General features: G+C 35.0%; 1 pseudogene; it reads left to right on the top strand.

The window, feature by feature from the left end:
* The window catches only part of LOC132010610 (dnaJ homolog subfamily A member 1-like), a 46,719-nt pseudogene extending 24,812 nt beyond the window's left edge, over positions 1 to 21,907 (top strand).
* The last annotated feature ends 919 nt before the right edge of the window (positions 21,908 to 22,826 follow it).

Below are 22,826 nucleotides of genomic sequence, written 5' to 3'. Positions count from 1 at the left end.
AAGAACTAAATCTAGATGAATGCTACTATAAAGAATAATGAGTAAAGAGATAAATGGATATAGGAGAGTCTACAGAACATAGAATTAGTGAAAAATCTGGTATTTCCTATAGTTTATCTTATTTGTATAGTCTTAGGAAGGTCATCTCCTATATATTGACTAAAATTTCTCAAGAAGTCTCGTGATCTACCCACTGTGAGCTGGAGAACCAGGAAAACTGGTAGTAAAATTTAGTCAAAGTCTTAAGGTCTGGGAACCTAAGGTCTGGGAGCCAATGGTGTAAGAAGTCCCATTCCAAGACTGAAGGCCTAAGAATTGGAGGGCTGCCAGTTTTCTCAGATTTCAAAGGCCCCAGAACTTTGATACCCAAGGACAGGAAAAGGTGGAGAAAGAATTCACTTTTCTTTTGACTTTTTGTTCTATTCAAGCCCTCAACTGGTAAACTGTAGGTCTTCTTTACTCAATCTACTGATAGAAATGCAAATCTCTTCCAAAAATCTACTTACAGACACACCCAGAAGTAATTTTACCAGCATTCCAGGCATCTCTCAGCCCAGTCATATAGGCACATAAAATAAATCATCATACTTCCCATACTACTAAAATCAGCCTCATTATATAGCCTGCAAGAAGATACCACAAGCTAATTTCCTTGAAAGTCTGAGGTGCAGCTGCATAGAGCTACACTTCCAAATTTCTAGCTTCCTTATGCTTTTATTTAAGGCAAACGTCAAGTAGGAAATGTGGGTTTATAAGAAGCGGGGATGAGAAAGAACAATAAATAATGCCAAGATGAGAGAAAATGCAAAAAAAAAAAAAAAAGCAATCCTTGGGGTTCTGTTCTCAGGGTGCTTATGGTTACCTAATGGCACTGATTATCCTTATAAGGCATGCAAATAAATACTAATTTTTCCACATTTCTTTTGTTGTTGTTGGGCAGAGCCTATATAAACATAACATAATATAAATAATAAAATTATAAATTATATAAAATTATATATAGTAATAAAATTATATATAATTATAATAAAATTATATAATAAAATTAAAATAAAATTATTATAATAAAATTATATTATATTTATAATATAAATAATAAAATTGTATTAAAATAAAGTTATAAATAAAATTATAATATAATCATAAAATTATATTTTTATGAATAAAAATATAGATGAAAATTATTTTTAAAATATGAGGATTTAAAAATCTGTCATCAAGAAGTAAAATCTCATAAATGTTTCTACCTCCTGCTTTCCCCAAGTACCTATTCATACTCTTGCCATATTGCTTTAGCCATATTGCTAAAATCTTTTAGATTTCTCATATCTTTTGTAATCTGTTTCATGCTATTTAATTTATGTGGAGCATTCTTCTTAATTTTTCCACCAGTCCAAATCTTACACACCTGGTAAGGCCCAGATAAAGCCAGGATCAAATGTCACCATCTCAGAGAAGTGTCCCCAACCTGCCTGTCAGTGTTGACAACTTCCTTTGCTGGACTCCCACAGGCTACATAGATAGAGACAGATAGATCAATAGATCGATAGAGTGACAGATAGATCTATATCCATCCAGTTCCAACACCAGTTCTGACATGTGTATTCTCCCCTACACCACCAAGCAGTTGTCCAATATCAGATGGATGTCCTACAATTTAGCTCAATTCTGACACTATATACCTGGATATTAAAGGCTCATGTGTGCACCTTACAAGACTATTTCCTCAAGCCTACTTCAGATGCCAGTCACAAGCTCAGGTTGTCACCTGTGCTTTTGACCAAACCAGCTATAGATCCGAGGTTCCAATGAACTCCTAGGGTATGATTCATTTGCTAGATTAGCTCACAAAACTCAGAGAAACATTTTACTGAATTGATTACTGGTTTATTATAAAAGAATAACTTGGGAACAACTAATTAGAAGAAATGCATAGGGTAAGGAATGCTGGAAGGGGTTATGTAGCTTCCGTGCCCTCTTAGGCCATTCTCCCAGCTCTTTCATTTGTTCATCAAACCAGATATTCTCCAAACCACATCGTTTTGGGGTTTTAGGGAGGCTTCATTACAGTCATGGCTGATTTCAATCACTGGCCATTGTTGACTGAACTAGACTTCTACCCTTCTCCCCTCCCCAGAGTTGGGGATAAGACTGAAAGTTCCAACCTTCTGATCACATGGTTGGCTCCACTGGCAACCAACCCCATCATCAGGCACTTTCATAAATTTACCTCATTAATATAACAAAGGACTTTTTTTTTTTTAAAGATTTTATTTATTTACTTGAGAGAGAGACAGTGAGAGAGAGCATGAACGAGGAGAAGGTCAGAGAGAGAAGCAGACTCCCCATGGAGCTGGGAGTCCGATGCGGGACTCAATCCCGGGACTCCAGGATCATGACCTGAGCCGAAGGCAGTCGTCCAACCAACTGAGCCACCCAGGCGCCCCAACAAAGGACATTTTTATGTCTTTCATCATCTAGGAAATTCCTGGTGTTTTAGGAGCTGTACATTGGAAACAGTAGATGAGGACCAAATATATATTTCTTATTATTAGTCACAATATGACAATATGATATATATAATACTGATATGACATTAAAATATAAAATATAATATTGAGGCACCTGGGTGGCTCAGCTGGTTAAGTGGCCAACTCTTGATGTCAGCTGAGGTCGTGATCTCAGTCAGGGTTGAGAGATGGAGCCCTGCATCCAGCTCCCCACTCAGGTCTGCTTGAAATTTATTCCCTTTCCTCCTTCACCCCTGCCCGCTCTCTTATTGTCTCTCAAATAAAGTAAATAAATCTTAAGTAAATAAATAAAAATAAATATATAAATATAAATATATATATATATATGTAATTGTATATGTAAATATATATAAATATATACGTATATTTATATAAGTATATATAAATATACATATAATATTGATTCTAATTACATATTTGGCTATTTCCATTTTGACTGTGTTCTGCTAGTGTAGTTTATTTATGTAGCTGGCATTCAAAAATGATTGATTAATGAGCAAGTAACTAAAAATTAAGTTGTGTTATGACCATTAGCTGAGTATATTGACAAAGTATGTATATTGAAAACTCTACACAACAAGTAGTATATAAAATTTTCCATGCTTAAGTTTTCCATGGTTAACAGTTCATGTTTTCTTTAAGTTATTTTCTATTTACACAGAGCTGCTGCTACCATTTCAAAGCTAGGATCTGGGTCTAGCAATCTGATCAGGGGGAAAAGAATTAAGAAATAAACATGAAAAGCAATGGTTTATGTGGGCATGTCTACTGGAAATTTACTCTATATTGACTATTAAATTTTAAATATACTAGATATTTTGTTATATTCTTGCCTTCTTTTTCAGAACTATTACTTATTTTATGTGATTTTTTTCACCTAATTCTTTGAATCCTAAGACACGAGATCTTGGATTTGGTCTAGGTTTACTCAATGAACCTCAGTGATTATTCTAAGAATAAAACAAAAAGTACATAAAAGGGACAATGCAAACACTTATTGTACAATCCCTCTAAAGGCTAGAGAAAGTAGACCTTTATGCTTTCTGAGATCAAGAAATTTAAGAAGAGAACTTGCAAGAAAATGTAGCACAACAGACAAAGACCCAATATAAAAAATGGAGAAAGAGGGGAAGGAAGATTTCTAATATCATTTGATCACTTGGATATAGTAATGCCTGAATCTACTATTCTACTCCGAGACTACATTGCTAAGTGACTTTATACATTTCTTTTGGGGTTAAGCTGGTTTGAGTTTGTTCTTGCTTCTGCTGTGAATTTTCATCATACCTTTTCTTGTTTCTTTTCATTAGCACTGTTCTCCTAGAACAGATAACATAATTGATATATTTCACATTCTAGAACAGTTATTAGCATTGAAGTTTTTTTTTAATCCATAACTCGGCTTCACTACAGACAGACTAAACACTATTTATTAACCACTAAATTCCACAGAACCTACAGTTAAAGGAACCTTGATGTCTTCCAGTCTACACTTGGAACAAATTCAACAATTTCACCCATACCTTGGGGAGATGATTGCTAGCTTAAGTCTTCATCATCAACTGGGAGCTCTCAACTTTACACTCTAGACTGTGGCAATGATAAGGATGGCATAGGAATTTCTGCATATATTGACTCCATATCTGCATTCTTATAATTTCTGACTTCAGAAAGATACTGAGTAAGCATCATCTTTCTTGTATTTGACAACTCCTCACATAATCAGATACAGCTATTTTCTTTTCTCTTGCGTTTTCTTCTGAGTTAAACTTATTTCTTCAACTACTTCTCTTGAATAAAATCAAGACTACCTACTATTTTCTTTTATTCCTATGGATGCTCTCTGTTTTGATTTGGTCATTTTCCCCATAAAATATGTTACCTTGAATCAAAATCAATTTGCAAAATGCTTTTCTGGCTGGCTTAGCATATAATGAAAACATTCCTAATCATGACTACGATACTACATAATTATTGGTGCAGTCACTCTGTATTATATTTTAGGACATTTTTGAACACTGTTCAGCTGTGGTCAACTAAAACCCACATATCATTTACACACAAATTGCTGTAAACATTGAACTTGACTAACATGATGATGTAGAAAACTAAGCGATCTATCTACTATTTGCTTCTCTGCATATTTTGTTAATCATAAACTATTTAGCACTACTATTTTGAAGGTCCTTAGCACAGAATTTTGCAAAAACAATTTAACCTAAGTTGACTGAAATAATTATAGTAAGAGTACAGTAATCATACAAATGACTAGTGGATTCCCTTTTCATTCATAACTAAACTGCGTAGTTCCATTTATTTCATTAAATAAATCAAATAGGTTAATACCTTCGTAGACCCCAAATATCATGTTATATCATATTCTGAGAGCCAAATTTTCATCAACATATATTTTATATGTTCTGATGGTAGAATTTAAATATGCTAATTTTAGAAAATCTGGAAGGGACACCCAAAGGCATGAATTATTTATAACTAATAGAGTAGAACATTTTATGTTTTAGTAATCAGTCATTAAGAATTTTTTGGACTTTTAAAAAATATGTTATTTCTATGTAAACCCAAGGGGCCTATAAAACAAGACTTGTGGCTGCTCTGAGGGCCCATTAGTATAATTCCAAAAATGTCAGGATAACAGATCTTTTTGTCCAGGTAGTTCCTGGGTGAAGTTCAGGAAAGTCCTTGGATCTTTTGTTAGTCAGTGGGAGTTGAGAGTGATAAATGCAGGCTGACTTCATGTCTGTGTGCACCGTACTCCATGGTGGTCTGTAGTCCTAATGTATATCTCATAATACCAAGATTTATGAGGTGTACCTGGACCAGGAGAGGTAGTTCCTGGCACAAAACCAGATCCATCCCTGTGCTGAATTTCATCAACCTAAAGCATGCCAGGTTGAGTCTGGATGGTAGCAGTGGAGCATCCAGATGGCCTGAAATAATACTAATGTCTTAGACTGTGATCCACAAGCTTGTATCTCATGGTCATGCGTTCTGGGGACCAGAAATTGACACCTCCTTTGGAGAGTGTTTCTGGTCATGCTGCTCTGTCTCCTGACCATGCTGACTTCCTTCTGACTCTTTACACATTTAAACCTTATTTTATTTATACGTATGGCCTCTACATCTCTCCCTTTTATTAATATAAATCATGATGAAAATTTTTCTATGTAGTAGTCATGCCTTTGTACCCTAGAAAGTACAGCATGCAACAGAAGGAAAAGAGGTCTTTTTTTCTCATAAAAACATCAATCACTAACCCCATCACATTTGGAGGTAACAACTTACAGAGTAATTAGAATATAATTTCCCTCATTTTCATGGTTTTAGATTTTACTTTTTATTTTAATTGTCTTTGTCTAGAATAGGGATTTCTGCCACTATTGGCCAGATGACGGGAAAATGTTGAAAATGTGTTAAAAAAGGACACAGTATTTCACATAAATGCTAAGACTCTTCTAATACCAGAATATTCTGTGCTATTTGAAGTGCACTCAACAACTCAGTATTAGAGAAATACACATTTCCCATAATAAAGAAACCTTGCACAGAGAAGGTGTCTTTTAGAGATAAGAGGTGTGGCTTCCCAAACAAGCCATTCTGCTGAGGCTCTGACTGACAAGGAATATGTTCATGAATATGTAGGTTTATATTTTTTTTTATCATATATCATGAATCAGATGAATATAATACATTGCAACTATACTGTTACACCCTCCAAACTTCTGGCCTCTGTTCTCTTTCTGGCTTCTAAAGTTGTGTGTTTATATTTGAGGCCAGCCTGATCCATCCTCCTTTGCAGATTAAAAAGAAAAAGTTTTTTTCCAGTTGAATTGTATTTTATTTATGTTTAAAATTCATATTTTGTATCTGAATCTCAATATTCTCTTATCCTGGGCAATGCTTTTCTATATTCAGAATCTGGCACTAAGTACAGAAATATTGCCTTTTACTACATATTTAATTACTGGTTTATTCAACTTCTCTTTTCTTTAGGCATGAATAGTAATATTCTGAACTTGGGATTTCTGTTTTCTTTTAGGTATCTTTATCATCTCTTCCATCATCATTTTTAATTCCTATCTTTTCCCCATCTTTGATTTTTAATGACACTTCTGTGTTTTACTTCTTTTTATGTAAATATTCCTTGTGATATTTGTTTATAATTTTCTTACCCTTCCTTATCTCATCTATCTTCAATTTTATTTTTGTCATGACAGTTAGCACTTTCTCCAATTTTGTTGGCCTCCTCTTCATTCTGTGAATCTAATTGACAACATAAAGTAAATGATTTCTAAATATTTTGCTATTGTCACTCTTCAATGTGAATATTATTTTCTCCTTTGCAGACTTCAGAGATCTCACCCTTATGTATTTTCAGTGCTCCCATATTTCAACCACAAAGATCTCTCTTATTCAGAGTTTTGTCAATAACTAAGGTGGAATGTTTTCCTTGTCTCTCCTTCCTAACTGTGTATTTTGATACTAGGAAGTACTCCCTGACATAATAGCCTGGGAGACTGGTAGACATGTCCAACTCTTCCCTAAATTCCAGGTAGCAAGAATTATTTAATATTGTATAGCTGTTGAATTAAAGAATAGTGGTTTGTTTGGACTTTCTGGCTATCTTGAACAGTTTGGATTATTTCTGTTAAAGTGAGAAAGAGGGAGACAGAGAAAGTGTAAGTGATAATCAAGAGCTCTCAGCAAGCAGCTTTCCTACAAATTACCCCCACATACATTCTTTGCACTACTCAATGTATGTCTGATGGAAAATCGCAAGGTCTGTTCACTAATTCTCCAGATCTGTAGTATTTCTGGGAATCACTATGTAAGCTAGGATGGGAAAAAATAATGCTATGGTTGTGTAGACATAAGGAAAAACAAACAGTGGGTCATCAATAGTAGCTCCCAATAGTAAAGCAGCACTATTCTGGTTGATGTAGACCAGGAGTTTTCTCCTTTTATGGTGTATTTAGTTGGGTATACATAGTTCTTTCATATATATATTTTTTAATTTGAATGCTTTTGGATAGGCGATTTATCCATTTTATATAAAAGCCCAATTTTCCCTATGGATGAAAGCAGAGTCTGATTGACATGTTTGTGTTGCCTGCCTCTAACAGGTACCTGAATTTACAGTCACAGGATAGATCTCCCGTCTACAGGAGAAGGCCACCCAGTTAAATTGTGATCCATCCAGAAGATCAGCATAGTCCATACATTTGAATACATTTTAGTCTTACAATTACTGGACGTGTGTCCCAAATTTTAGGAATAGTGTGGCTCAATATTATTCTAAGTTTGGTCTTCTGCTAAGGTACTACAGATATTTCATTTGGAAATTAATTCAATCATAAACTCGAAAACGTATTTCCACTTCTTGATCTAATCAAATTATTTGATTCCTAGAAAGCTCCTTAGAAGATAATTCTGTCTAATCACTTCATTTTATAGATGCACTTCAAGAATCTGAAATTACTTTGCAAAGATTATATTACTTGTATATGAGACTTCAAACTAGAAGCCAATATTTTTTCCATACTTCTTTGTACATTTTACATATTTCATATTGAATTTGTTATTTTGTGAATCCTGTCCAGCAGATCTACTTCTAAGTTTTTTTAACCTACTTATTTCCTTGTTCTAAGGGCATACATGAAAACCATCATTAGAAAATTCATGTAGTTCAAAAAAAATTCATAGTCCTAATAAAATAAAAACAATTTTAGATAATATTTTTTTAAAAAATTTTTAGATTCAATTTCCAAAGCACCAGCAGCCACCACTTATTTTATTTATTTTTACCTAAAGCGACATATAATCACTACCTTTGTGATCATTAAGACATTTTGTGGGTTGTGAAATATATTTTCTAAATCATTCACCTTAACTCCTAATTTGTTTTCAACTCAGGCATTCTGAATCCTTGTTTGTATGTTTTTTCCCCAAGCAGACAGTCTTCACTCTTTATTTGTGATCTTCAAAACTTAATCACTTATTCACTTATACTTTATTACCATAAGTAATCTACAGAATATTTGCAGCAACGCATGGCTAAATTTGTGAAGTCAGAGCCATAGGAATGAATAGCTCTATATTGAACTTTTTTGCTGTTCTTAGTTTTTGTAGAAATGTTACCAGGCTTTTTTTTAAGCATTCAAAATTAACATTAAATAAAGACATTGTAAGCTAATGTGTATTACCAATACAACTTCATTAAGAAAAAGAAAAACAAAGTAATTGAGATATTATCCCCATAAAATGAAAATATATATATATATATATATTTATATTTATATATACAAGAATTAAAATGGAAAGCAATTCTCAAGTTTTAGAAGTTAATCCTTTCCTTTTATGTGGGCATACTTTTTTTTTTTTTTTTGGACTTCTAATGTTACTGACAGAGAAAATTATGGGCAATGCCTGTATCCCCAAAAAGGGACATTTTTCATGCTTCCAAGAGTAATCATCAACTTTATTTAGGGGTTTTACTGATACTTGAATAATCTTTTATATATATAGCTAGTGTTATCTGAGTAACCCTTTGTGGAATGTTTAATTACTTTCTTTTCAACGTAGTTTCAAACTATCTCTTTGTCAGCTCATTGAGGGTTATGTGTTAGGTCCAACATTCTAAAGTAGTGAACAGCTCCATAATACATGCTCAAATAATATACTTATTTACTTGAATTTATATTTTAAAAAATGACCTTAAGTTAATCAGAATATACTCTAGTTCCACTAAACAGATATCTGGTTTACCCTAACTAATCTTAAAGAAGATGTTAATATTTTATATCATATAGAAATACCCATTGACTATTCAAGCATTTGATAACGAGTACTGTAACTCCTAAATCCACACACATCCTAAGACAATGAAAATTTCAACTTGGATACGATTTTAAGTGGATAAGATTTGGAGAGCATCCCTGGGCTACTTGTCATGCCTTTCTTTCTTCACTTATTATTTCCTTCAGCTACTATATGTAAAAAGGTAGCAAGATCAAATTCTTAAATATATACCACAATTGGTAGAACTGATTAAAACAGATAACTCCTCCCTAATACACCAGGTGTCAGAATATAAATTATTTACAATAATGGGTTCAAAATACTCAATTTTAAATTTATTTACAGTAAAATTTATTTTTTATTCTTGGTATTTGCTAATGTTATACATTATGAACTTCTAGTAAACTTGGAAAAGGAACTGGCCTTCTCTGTAGTTCATTATATCACCCCCACTTTACCTATAGGCATCATTTAAAAGCATTTTATCCTCAACAGTACTTTCTATAGTTCTAACTAGTTGAAACTGAAACCTTAAAAGCCCAGAACTTATCTCACAGCAATTTCCCCTTCTGTGCTGGATTTGAATGTCTTTGTAAAGGAGCCTAGCTATATATACACTACTATTTTACAAAGCCCTATTACTATTCTGATTTTCTCCATCCATATATATCAAGACAACCAGTAACTTGACAAACACATTCACATGCTTGTATGGCCTCAAGGCCATATCTGAAATTAAATAAACTAACCACCTCAAAACAAAAACTTTCTTTTGTCCTAAAAGGTGGCTCCCTTTCTTATATCCAGCTTAATAATTAAATGTCTATTGCACTGAGGGACAGTATCTAAGAAATACAGAATTAGACACTTTTTTTCTTTTTTCTTCTTCTCCTTCTTTCTCTCATCCATTAGGCCTTAAACACCAAAGAAATACTTAGTTTCCATAACTTAACCTGTACATTAATGTGTCTTCTAGTTAAGAGTTTATTATCTAGTATAGCCCTGATTCTCAAAGTGGGGTTAAAATCCTTTGAGAACTCGAAGAGATCTGAATTATTTTTGTTCCCTCAGAGCTGACCCTTACTTTTGTCCTTGCAAAGATATTTCATTCTCTCTAGAGTTTGAGAACATGTCCATGTCACCACTTACAAAGTTACTCTCCTTCATGGAAGGGTCACCTATGGTAAATTCTAAGTTTAAGTGATTTTCATTAGTGTTCTGCTTGTTTGTTTGCTTGTTTGTTTTTTACATAAGGGACTATGTGACATATCTTAGATATTTAAACTCTTTTAGTATGGAATTAACTAGGAAAGGAAATGAATGAACTCTAAAGGATAAAGAGCACTTTGAAAACAAGCAAAAGAAAACATTTCCCCCAAAAATAAAAATTTAAATTTATAAATGAAAACACAAGTGTGATTAATTTAATACTTATGGATAATTTGGAAGTTTTTTAATATAAAAATGGTAAAAACTGTGGAAGTCTTAGAAATGAGGATAAAAGAGATTACTGAGTTTTCTTTCAGTGGAATGCTGGGCATTTTCTAGTGGAGTCTCTGGGGTCTTATACTGCAGAATATATACTTCTGAACATCTTTGACTAAACTATTTTACAATTCTGTAGAAGTTAACTTGTAGACAACTGAAAGCAATAGAGATTTTTCTTGTTCATAGTAACTAAATGGTTCTCATTTAATTACTGGTAAAGGATATAAATCTCTGTGATTCAAATTTTTATTTTATTCATTTTAAACTCTTACTAGTTTTCTCATTAACTATAAGTTAAAAAATATTTGACATATGTTCACTTGACATTTGCATAAAAATAAAGGTTAACTTTTTAAAAATCACTGAAACACCTTTGGGGTATCTCCAGACATGACAGACCCGGAAGGAATCTCAAAGAAAAGTCTGTTTACTTGAGCCAGGCAAATATGGACTTTATTCTTGTGACCTCTTTTGTTTCCATAAACTTCTGAGACCTGAAGGACAATCCTTGAGATTATGACAAAAGCCTGGAGATACCACTTATTAAATGTGCACTGACCTGTAGTGGAAGGAATTTCATAGACTTTCTTGACTTAAATCAAATCGCTTTTGTTGAAAACTTTCTTCAACTACTAATAATTTTTCCCAAAAGCTGTATTCTTACCCACTATCAAAGTTCATGTTACTAGTAGCAGATGAAGTTAAAATTAATATGTAAGTTGCTTTGTGGAGATTTTTGCTTTCTCTTATATTTGACCTGCATGACAAACTTTCTTTTTTAAGATTTTATTTATTTATTTGACAGACAGAGATCATAAGTAGGCAGAGACAGGCAGAGAGTGGGGGGAAGCAGTCTCCCTGCCAAACAGAGAGCCCGATGTGGGGCTCTACCCCAGAACCCTGAGATCATGACCTGAGCTGAAGGCAGAGGCTTTAACCCACTGAGCCACCCAGGCACCCCATGACAAACTTTTATAACTTTTAAAATACTTATAAACGAGGTCTGATAACACTTAACCTGAGGGACAGAAGATCATGGCCATGAAAAAATTTCAAGAAATCCAAGCATACAGGTACATTTATGAAATTTTTATGCAATATTTTGCTACATAAATCTACTTTAGGAAAAAAAAACTGTTATCTGTTGAAATATAAAACAGCAAGCTGTTAGTTATATCTATATTATTTTCCTTTGAAAAATTATTTCTTGTCTCCTTCCTGTGATAATTCTTAGATTTAAATTTAGATAATAAGGAATTAACCTTAGTCCCCAAAATTAAATATATTAAGTTGTAAATAATGCGTATGATATTTTTAACTAAATTCTTAATTGAGCTGCCTCCTACTTTATGTGGAATCCCTGTGATATTAGCATTATTTTAAAATCTGGAAAAATGCATTTATGATTTGAAAACAAGAACAAAGATTGTAATAGGATCAAATTAATTCTGTATCCATCAGTACATTTTTATTGAGCTCTGCCTATGGTGCAAGGCAAAGGCAAGGAGGAAATCAGAAAAGCATGTAGTCTAAACTTCAGGACCTTGCAAATTAGTGGCTGTAGGTTCCAGGGCAGTCTGCCCCAAGGTGGGCCACTTTGGCATAAAGATTATTTCTAGTTAAAGGTAAGCAAAACTCAGCAGATGCAGGAAAAGCTTTCCACCTCCTCCTCAATCCCTAAACTTCAATCTGAAGGGAGAGCATGTAACAATAAGAGAGCTATTAACAACCACTCCCCTTTACCTAAGTAACTTATCTGCATAATAGGACAACCTTGTTTTTCTTTTTCTTTCTTTATTTATTAGAGAGAGAGAGAGAGAGAGAGAGCGCGCGCACAAGTAGGAGGTAGGGGAAGAGGGAGAAGCAGACTCCCAGCTCAGCAGGAAGCCTGAGGAAGGGCTTAGTTCTAAAATCCTGAGATCATGACCTGAGCTGGAGGCAGATGCTGAACCGACTAAACCAGCCAGGCTCCCTGGGTAACAAACCTTTTTTTTCCTAAATATCTCCTCTCACCTTCCTATTAATGGTCTTTGTCCCTTTTGCATCCTCAGGCCCTGCCCTTACCCTTAGCTCATACAAGCATCCTATTGCCCTACTGTGGAATTTTCACATCTGTGTGGAATCTCTGTATGCACGCTATGAAGTTTAAGTTTCTCCTGTTAATCTGTCTCATGTCAATTTGATTCTAAGTTCAGCCAGAAGGAACTTTTAAAGCAGAGGAAGGTCTTCCTTCCTGACATAGTAAAGGCAGATACATAGGCTCACAGCTATTTTTCAAATCAAACTGGCTGACACATTAGAAGAGTGGTAAACAGGGCACTATACGACTTATAAAGCTGTAAGTACTATAAGAAGGAAGAAATTAATTCCAAGTGGGATAATGTATAAAGATTTCAAGGGCTAAGTAGGATTTTATTTGAGCTGTGAAGTTCGGTAAGACTTTACAGAGCAGAGACGTAGGGAAGATGGATGAGCACGCACTCTCCAGGCAGAGACAATCCAGAGACAGAGCCATAATACATGGAGAATAGTAGAAAAAGTAAGAAGTTCAGGACAACTGGAGGATTGTATACATACAGAATAAAAGGAGAGATGTGGTGTACAGTGTAATATGTGGCTAGAAATTGAGATCGTGGAGTACACTGCGTGCAAAATAAGGAATACTGATGACATTAGGGCCTGGTGAGGAGCTACTAACATATTGTTCCATTGTGAAGGAATATAACAAAGCTTCACATGTGCATACTTCAGGGGTTTTATAACAATTATATTATTCTACAAAAATTAATATTTAAATTAATAACTTGAAAATAGTATACAACAAAACTAATAGCAGAACCCAAATCTTCATTCCGTATCAGTTCAAATCTAAAACTGTGAAAGTTTCCTTAAGTTTCAGGAAGTTTGTACCTTTTGAGAAAGGTCACCTTTTTAAAAAGCATGGACCTCAGGATCCAAAATAATTTGTGAAAGTTTCTTCAAACTACCAGCATGTATTTAGAATATATTTCCTGAATTTTAAACATACGATTTAGAGCTTTATCTTTTAATGTGCAAAAATTCAACAACCTTGGTAAAATTATACAATATGTTAAGTACAACATAAGCACATTTTATTCACAAAAATATCTAAACATATGTTTTAGTTTTATGTTTTATGAAGTGAAAAATTAGCAAAAAGGCATCGCTTAAAGTTTCTTAAACCTTTCATTTTTTTCTCACAAAGTCTTTATTACACACAGCTTTAAAACATAACTAAAAGCCCTCAAGCTAGAGTTTATAGCAATCTATGCCATCCTGAAAAGTCAAGTGAACTTTTGACTCATGATTTGAATCATGGAGACTTCTCTCCTATTATGAAATGGTCAATATTATGAAGTCTGCTATTATACATTCATGATGCTATTTGACTTCTACATACAAACAATAATATTCAATTTGCCAAACTAGCCCGAGTCATCTTAAAGGGCTCAGTAGGCAGAGAAGCGTTAGATATTTTGTGTTGGTTTTTATAGAGGGTCTTGTAGTGACCAGACAGGTACCTTCCATTTTTCTCTTTTAACAGCCGGGTTGCTGATCTCACAAATCATATTTCGGTTGGAAATGAAAGGTGCACCACTGCCAGCATTTTGTTAGAAATAATGACACACTTTACTACCTGTAAGTGCTGACCGAGTGGTTCTGCCTTTTCTTCCCAAGGTGACTATAACACAGATTGATGAAAGATTCTGCAGGACGACAAAGGTTAAAGATGCAGACCCCGAGCTAGAAGCCAGTGTTGACACTGATGGAGTGGACTGCGATGCGGATGCCCACATTATTGTCCTATCCTCTGATAACCAATGTAATATGAAAACTGACTACAGAAGAAAGGAACAAATTAAATCCATTAATCAAGCATATCTCGGCTAAACAGTTGTTCTAAAGAGATGAACAAATGAAAAATTTACTGTTTGTTTTCATGCTTTCAAGGATTGGGGAAGAAAATTAATTATAAGGTACTGGCCACACAATTAGTTAAGTTTTTCTTGAGGAAAACTTTATTGTGTTGTCAAAGGACAAATGAACCTCATTAGGGAGATTAGTTGCAGCTGGTAGTTTTGCATTAGGACAAACTAATAATACACACTTCAAAAGATACCCTAAGCAGAATTATGGAAATTGAAAATCCATTTTTTACTTCTTAATTTATGAACTGTTCGAAAATGACCACTCTATTACCTGGCATGCAACCAGAAGGAAATCAAACGTAGCCCTACTTTTCACCCAAGTGCCTGGAGGAGAACTATTCCAGTGTGGGTTTCGCAAGTGCTGAGAAGATGAACTTATGTATTCAGGGGTTAGAACTCGGCTGTGGCATTTTACTCTTACGTTGAAGCATGTCAAGTCGAGTTCCACACCAAAAGCAATTTTTGATAAGCTCCTTTGAAACCCTTTTCTTTTCAAAATGTTTTAAGTGCCCTGGATAAATAGCAAGCTGATGTCTGGTATTCTGAATTTCCCTTTCAATCCACACAGGGCAAGGCAGGAAAAGGCAAATGCTACTTTGCTATCAACCCTGTCTGGCCAGTGGACAGAAGATCATCAGCTGGCCACAGCCAGCACCACTCAGTTTCCACATTCATTCCATCCCTGGCCTTTCTGTCAAGGCAGCTAACAAGGGGGCCAATTACCGAGCTGTATGAGGGGGAGTGCTAGGCTGCAGACACCTGTCTTCCAAAACCTGGAGTGAAACCAGACTCATTCCACAGAGTATATAAATCAGCTATGAAATAATAATGACTTTTTTGGATTCAACTGACCTGGACTGGATTCAGACTGCTGACCCAGAAAGAAAAGGCTTCACATATCCCATTACCAGTCCGGTGAGCCATTGAAGACATCCCTATCCTATTCTGACTTGCTTTTATTTATAGAAGTCTTGCTTTTGTTTATGGGAATGCAAGCCAAATTGACTTTTACTTACTGTTTTTGTTTGGTTTGTAGGTTTAACTTCTCCAATTTAACAGTATCTTTAGGGGCATGGCCATTGACTGAATCAGGTCAAAATGGTATCAAAGTTCACTGCTTCAATCCCTAAGTCCTATTATTGAGGAATGATGAAGGCAGAGTTTTAAAATATTTTTCTTAATATAAAACTAAAGGGTTTTCTTCAGACAGATTATCTCATGAGATTTTTAAAAAAAGGAAGGAAGGAAAGAAAAAGGGAAAAAAAGAAAAAAAATGTTATGTGAATCTATAACAGTGATACACCCACTGTCTGCCCCATTGGCCTGGGGCAGCTAGGGGGATTTCAGAATTAGCTAAGGATTTTCTTTTTCCAAAATAAGTATGCCACCTTAGAGAAAAATCCTGGTTGTGTAGCGCTTAAAGGTTACACAACATAGAGGGCCCTTTTAAATTAAAGTAATATAATTTGAAAATACGAAACCAGATCTCTTAGTTTGGGTGTCCCAAATGCAAACTTCAAAAGGAGAATGTGGATAAAATTAGCTTATGTGGGAAGTGACCCAATAAGCACAACAAGGAAGTGAGGTAATGACATGGAGATGGGAGAAAGCCAGTAAGAGCACCAACAATAAAGTAATCACTTTGAGCAGTTGGGGCTCACACTTGTTGTGGTTCCTATGGAAGATAATTTAGAAAATGTGTGTGTGTGTGTGTGTGTGTGTGTGTGTGTGTATTTATTTACTATAGAGAAGCAAGGAGGGGGTAGAGGAAGAAGAAAAGTGGGAATCTCAAGCAGACTCCCTGCTGAGTGCAGAGCCTGATGCCAGGCTCGATCTCACGACCCTGAAATTATGATCTAAGCCAAAGTCAGATGCTCAACTGATTGAGTCACCCAGATGCCCCACTTTGAGGTCACATCTCAAAATACCAAATTAAAGAACAAGGAAATTGAGGTCTATACCTCTTTTATTCCTCATTGATTGAAAATTATAACTGAGAGGTATGTAACTCCCTGGCATTTTGGACCTTCTTTATGCTTGAGTATGTTCATGGGTTGTGCATACCACACAACCAGAGAAATGCCATAAGAAGGGAAGGCCTTGAGGTAACAACTATGGAAGTGGACAGGTGCTGTCCAGCAAAGCCCTAGTTGACTTCTGGCGTAAGCTTGGGGTAGGGAATACAGGAAGGGTACTGAAAGCGCCTTCTATATGAAGTATGAAAGCACATATTTAATTAAATCATAAATCACAGCCGATCACAAATTTAAAAATGTGACAATTATGGTCATTCAGTGTTACACTGAAGGTAAGTATGACATAGGGGAGGCCAAACTGGGGTGTGATAACAATCTTAACTGAATGCTGCTAAGCTATTTTATAGTTGCCATGGTATAATAATCATAATAAAAATAAATTTAATAATAATAATAGTAATAACAACAGCAGCAGTAATAGTAAATGTATGAACACACTGCTAGATCTTTACCAATCTCTCAAAAGCAATCAGGATTAAGTGAGGCCCCTGAAATTTGGGTTTAAGTAATTTCTCAGTAAATTAACAATAACTGCTATTACTGAGTTTTTCTTATAACCCTCATATGTGCAACTCAGAAATCAAGTTGAGCACCACCTGTCAAAGTATTTTTGAGTGAGAAAAAGAAATACATGGGCACTTGGTTGACTCAGTTGGTTAAGTGTTTGACTCTTGATCTCAGGATTGTTAAGTGCAAGTGCTGTGTTGGGCTTCAGGCTGGGTGTAGAGCCTACTTTAAAAAAAAACACAAAAATTTTAATATTTCAATACATGCAAATATTTGTGATAACTGATAAACTATATTTGTCTGATTTCTCAACCATGACACTATTGATATTTTGAGCTGAATAATTCTTTGTTGGAGGAGCATCCTATGAATTTTAGGATGTTTAGTAATATCCCTGGCCTTCACTACTGAATACGATAGCGTGTCTCCCCTAGTTGAAACAAACAATATGTCTCTAGACATTGCCAAAATGTCCCCAGGGCCAAATCACCAGTTGAGAACCGCTGAATTAGAGGACAGGAAAAGTTGCAAACTAGAGCTTTGACGAATAAAATATATTGGGGGTTTGTTTCAGTTTGGCTCACTTGCCCACATATCTTAAATCTACCTCTATGCTACTGCATGAGTAAAACAGTCCTTTTATTCAATTTTTAATATTCACACTAGGATGTTACTTACACATTGTGTGAAGGAGCAAAAGTCTTAATGACTGGACCATAAACTGGAATTAAAGTTATAATTGAAGATTACAAAGTTACAAAGACACTTTAAGGAGCTATTTAGTTATCCCAACATTCCAGAAAAGAACATCTCCTATTTTTAAACAATTCTGGGATAGAATCCAAATATTCTATTAGTTATTTAATATGTTTCTGTAAAAATGGTGGGCTTAGAGTAATATTCAATTTCTCTCTGGTACAATATACAATGAAATATGTAATATACAATGAAAACTGTTTTATATATAAGAAATATTTATGATCGATGATTCATGTATAAAAAGTGTTTAACCTAAAATACACACTAATAAGAGTTTTTTATTCTTTTTTTTTTTTAAAGATTTTGTTTATTTATTTGACAGAGAGAGAGAGATCACAAGTAGACAGAGAGAGTGGGGGAAGCAGGTGCCCTGCTGAGCAGAGAGCCTGATGTGGGGCTTGATCCCAGGACCCTGAGATCATGACCTGAGCCGAAGGCAGAGGTTTAACCCACTGAGCCACCCAGGCACCCAAGAACAGTGTTTTGTTCTTGAAAACCATAATTGTATAGTAAAAACTCCATTAAATTCAACTACCACTTAACAAACAGTGACTACATGCTATAAAACTTTGCCAGGTTCTTAAAGGTAAACAAGTAGGGTTGATCTCTGAACAACACAGGGTTAAGGGTACCCATCCCCATTGTAGTCAAAATCCACCTCTAACTTATGACTCCCCCAAAACTCACAACTATAGCCTAGTTGGCTAGTAGCCTTACTGATAACAATAACAGTTATTAACACACATTTTTTATGTTATATGTATTATACACTGTATTCTTACAATAAAGTAGGCTGGAACAAAGAAAATATTATTAGGAAAGTCATAAGGAAAAGAAAATACATTAACAATATTGTATTCCATTTTTCAAAAAATCTGCATAAAAATAGACTTACATAGTTCAAATCTGTGTTGTTCAAGGGTCAATTGTATAAGCAAGATAAACTTTTTCCCCCTATGAAATCACAATCAAGTAAGGAAAGGAATACAAGTTCATGAATAATTACAACACAGTTACAAATAATAAATGTTAACCAAGTAGTGCCACAGAATGTTATTTTTTCCAAATAGTAATCCAGTAATACTAAGTAATATTCAGAAATGTCCACAAAAAAGGGTAAGTCCCATAGTTAACTAACTTTGGTAAATATTGGATAGCATATTCATAGAGAGACACATTATCATATAAAAGCCTTTGGGAGGTTTGTCAGAAGAAACATCTATTAGAGTTTGCTTACCCCAACATTTTACAAACTAATTTGTACAGAGCACAATTCTTTCACAAAATTTAAATTTGTTGAGCTATCAATTTCGAAAAGCTGTATTAGAGAATTTAATTTCCACTGAAATATATAAACAAGTATAATAGAGAAAGTGCAATTTGAAGGAGATACTATATCATGGAGAAAAATTTCCTGTAAAGGAATGTGGAAAGAGGCCACAGTCAATATATGAAATATCAAGATTTTAAAAATTTAGGTTTTATCATAAGGCAGCCTAATGGAAGTATAAATACATGTGGGAAGCTCTTCCAGGAGAAGTAAAATCTCAGCAGTATAAAGCAACTGTTTCTGAAATTTTAGGTTGAGGTCAGTGAATTCCAGGGGAAGGTACCTGGTCTTTATTCTGTAGGCCATGCAGAGACACAGATGTTTTGTGAGAACAACATGATCAGAATAGTGGTTTAATATTGGAAGATGAAAAATTAAATGCACAAAATTAAAGTAGAAAGTAAGTTACAAAGTCCCAGAGACCTTAAGAACATTTATTCTAGAACCAGGTCTTCTGAAACATAAGCAAGTATAGAGTTCCAACCAGAGACCCTACTGGCCCCTTTGCTTGGAGATAAATGCCATGACCCTTGGCCTGATGGTTAAGGTCCTTCACAAACTGACCCCTTTTTGCTTATTTAATAGCTACCCTTCCCCATCTTATGTCAGATACCCCTTCTACACTCTAGTCTAACTGAATTACTCAGTGTTCAAGTAGTTTATCTATAAATGAGAAACAAGATTAGGAATAGAGGTTCAGATATAGAAGTAAACCACTTGAGACAGAAATAAGTTATGTTACATAAAATTACTCCTCCAAAAAAGTTACCTACAAAACACACCTAAATAAATTGTGGTATTTACAATATTTATAGCAGATATTATTTAATTATTGCTTTTAGAATAGACTAGTTCAGGTCCTGGCCGTCTCAGCAACTAGCTGAATTTGACTGGTCATCTAACTACTAGTTGTGTGCTTCTGGAAAGGCCTCAACCCTTCTGTGTCACAGCTTTCTTGATTCTTTGACAGAGAGAGACATAGCAAGAGAGGAAACATAAGCAGGAAGAGTGGGAGAGGGAGAGGCAGGCTCCCCGCTGAGCAGAGAGCCCGATGTGGGGCTCGATCCCAGGACTCTGGAATCATGACCTGAGCTGAAGGCAGGAGCTTAACAACTGAGCCACCCAGGTGCCCCAGCTTTCTTGATTCTTAAATGGGGGTCATAACAGAATTTATCTACAGGTTTGTCATGAGGATTAAATATATGTGCATAGTGCAAATTTTGGCATATATCCTAAGTAATCAATAAATGTTATATCTCATTATCATTATAATATGATTAGGTATTACATGAATATCACTATTTTCATCTAGAGAATGGGTCTATTGATTCACTGAGTTCCTCACAAAGGCATCATGAATCTCAGATATCTACTCCATGTGAAAGTTCTATTTATACTATAAGATGCTACTTAAGTGGAAAATACTATGAGTATCACTTGACTGGTTTTCACTTCTATCTACAGTGACTCAACGAATCAACTACTTTCCTCTTCTATCCTGTTTAATCAAGATTGTTTGGCAAGAAAATTGGATTTTCAAGTCTAGGTTTTGCTAAAAGGAACTACTTTGTTGGAACAATGTTGGGGTAACACTGAGTTGAAGAAAAATCTGCAGAAACCAGGGCTTGTCTAGGGGCCACATTAACTATAAAACACATATTTAATCCAAGAAGGACTTTTATCCCCTTTTCCCATCTCATCTCTGCTTCTTATGTGGGTCACTTTCATTCACTTAGCCTTTTCCATGGAAACATGAAATCTGATGGCTCTGAAATACATTCTCACAACTTTAGGACCTGGAAAAAAAAAAAAAAAAAAAAAGTTGGGGGGGCGGGATTTCCCTGCCAACTAATAATTCTTGGAAAACTCCAGGTGAAGAAATTAGATTGTGTGTTGTATAACATTCTTTTACATGTGTCATTCCATTAATTCAGTAAATACTTGAAAACCTATTAAACTCCAGGTCATGTTCTCAGCCTATGTACAAAAGAGTGAAGAAGATTGTGTGTCTGTGTCTCTCTCTCTTTCTCTCTGTGTGTGTGTTGAATAACAATGAGGGAATCAGAGAACCATTAAGAAAAAAAATAAAATAAAATTTAGTTAAGTGAAAATTCAATGAAGAGCTTAATACAGAATAGTGTGTGACACAAAGAGGGCACATTTAGATCTCCAGAAGAATGGCAGCACCATACTGGGTCAGTTTGGTTAGGGTTTTCTGAAAGAAAGTGGATCAGAAATATAAAATTGAGGTGAAGAAGCCACAGTTCCCTCAAAGAAAAGGGATGCGGTTAACTCCCATTTTGTTATCCCCACAGACAGGATGCTGAGTAAACAAAGCAAAGATGTCCATTTCATCCTCTTCTTCTGTTCTTTTCACTAGCCTCAGTAATTTTAAGCTTCAGGCCAGACATGATAAAATCCCACGGTCACATTACAGATGGCCTCCTGGCCACCCTAGCTGCAGATGGCGCCGTAGAAGATGCTGCTTAGCACCATTCCATCCTTTCGTAGTTTACACAACAACCCTTAAGTTTCCAAGCCTCTCATTAAGAAAGTAATAAAATTTATTAAGCAGTAATCCTGAGAAATCATTTGACACTGGGAAATAAAAGTATATTCCTAAAAATGTATGAAAAACGATTACATAATAATGTGTAAGTTGGAATGTATCTCTTGCACAACTGAAAGTTTTAAAAAGTGATCCTTGAGACAGTGGTTGAAGACATAAAGTGTAATGAATGACCAAGCTACATTCAAATTTAGATATTACCAGTTAATTCGTACACATTTTTTTGAAGCTGCTAATAAACTTCCCACTTAAATTTTCATTCTTTTTATGTGTTTTGTCTTTCTGTTGATGGAGTTGCGAGAGTCTGCAGGTATAGGAAGAATATAAAGAGAGACAGTTAATCATTTCCTCCTCGGTACTGCTTCTCATCCTTGTACACAATCTTATTAAAGCACACCATATACATTATTTTAATGTATTTGTTTATGGCTCTGTCTCCCCTGCCAGCCAGGATGTTCATTAGGGCTGGTACTATTCAGGGTTCTTTTTCTAATCTCTAATTCCTCTCCTTAGAGAACATTTCACCTTAGAGAAACTAAATGGAAGAAGCAAACTGATCACTTATTTCACTTCTCAGCATAATGTCGGAAGAGTCATAAAATTGTTTCCCTTCATCGGGGGTGCAATGTGGCAATACGGGGGTGGTCGTGCAGGCTCAGCTCAACCTTTCCAGCAATTTAATTGGATGCCATTGGGTGCTGTCTCAGTGGAGCATTTCCCATAAGAAAAGGATTCTTTTCTGTGACCTCCAATGTAGTGAAAACTATTTGGCTCAATTTCATCTTTTCCAGAAGAACAGATCCAAAGAGAAATTACAAAAGAAATGTAATAGCATTTTTA

This window comes from Mustela nigripes, chromosome 2, assembly GCF_022355385.1.
Source record: "Mustela nigripes isolate SB6536 chromosome 2, MUSNIG.SB6536, whole genome shotgun sequence".
NCBI classification, from domain to species: domain Eukaryota; kingdom Metazoa; phylum Chordata; class Mammalia; order Carnivora; family Mustelidae; genus Mustela; species Mustela nigripes.
The sequence above is the reverse complement of the archived record's forward strand: the minus strand, read 5'-3'. Positions and strand labels throughout refer to the sequence as shown.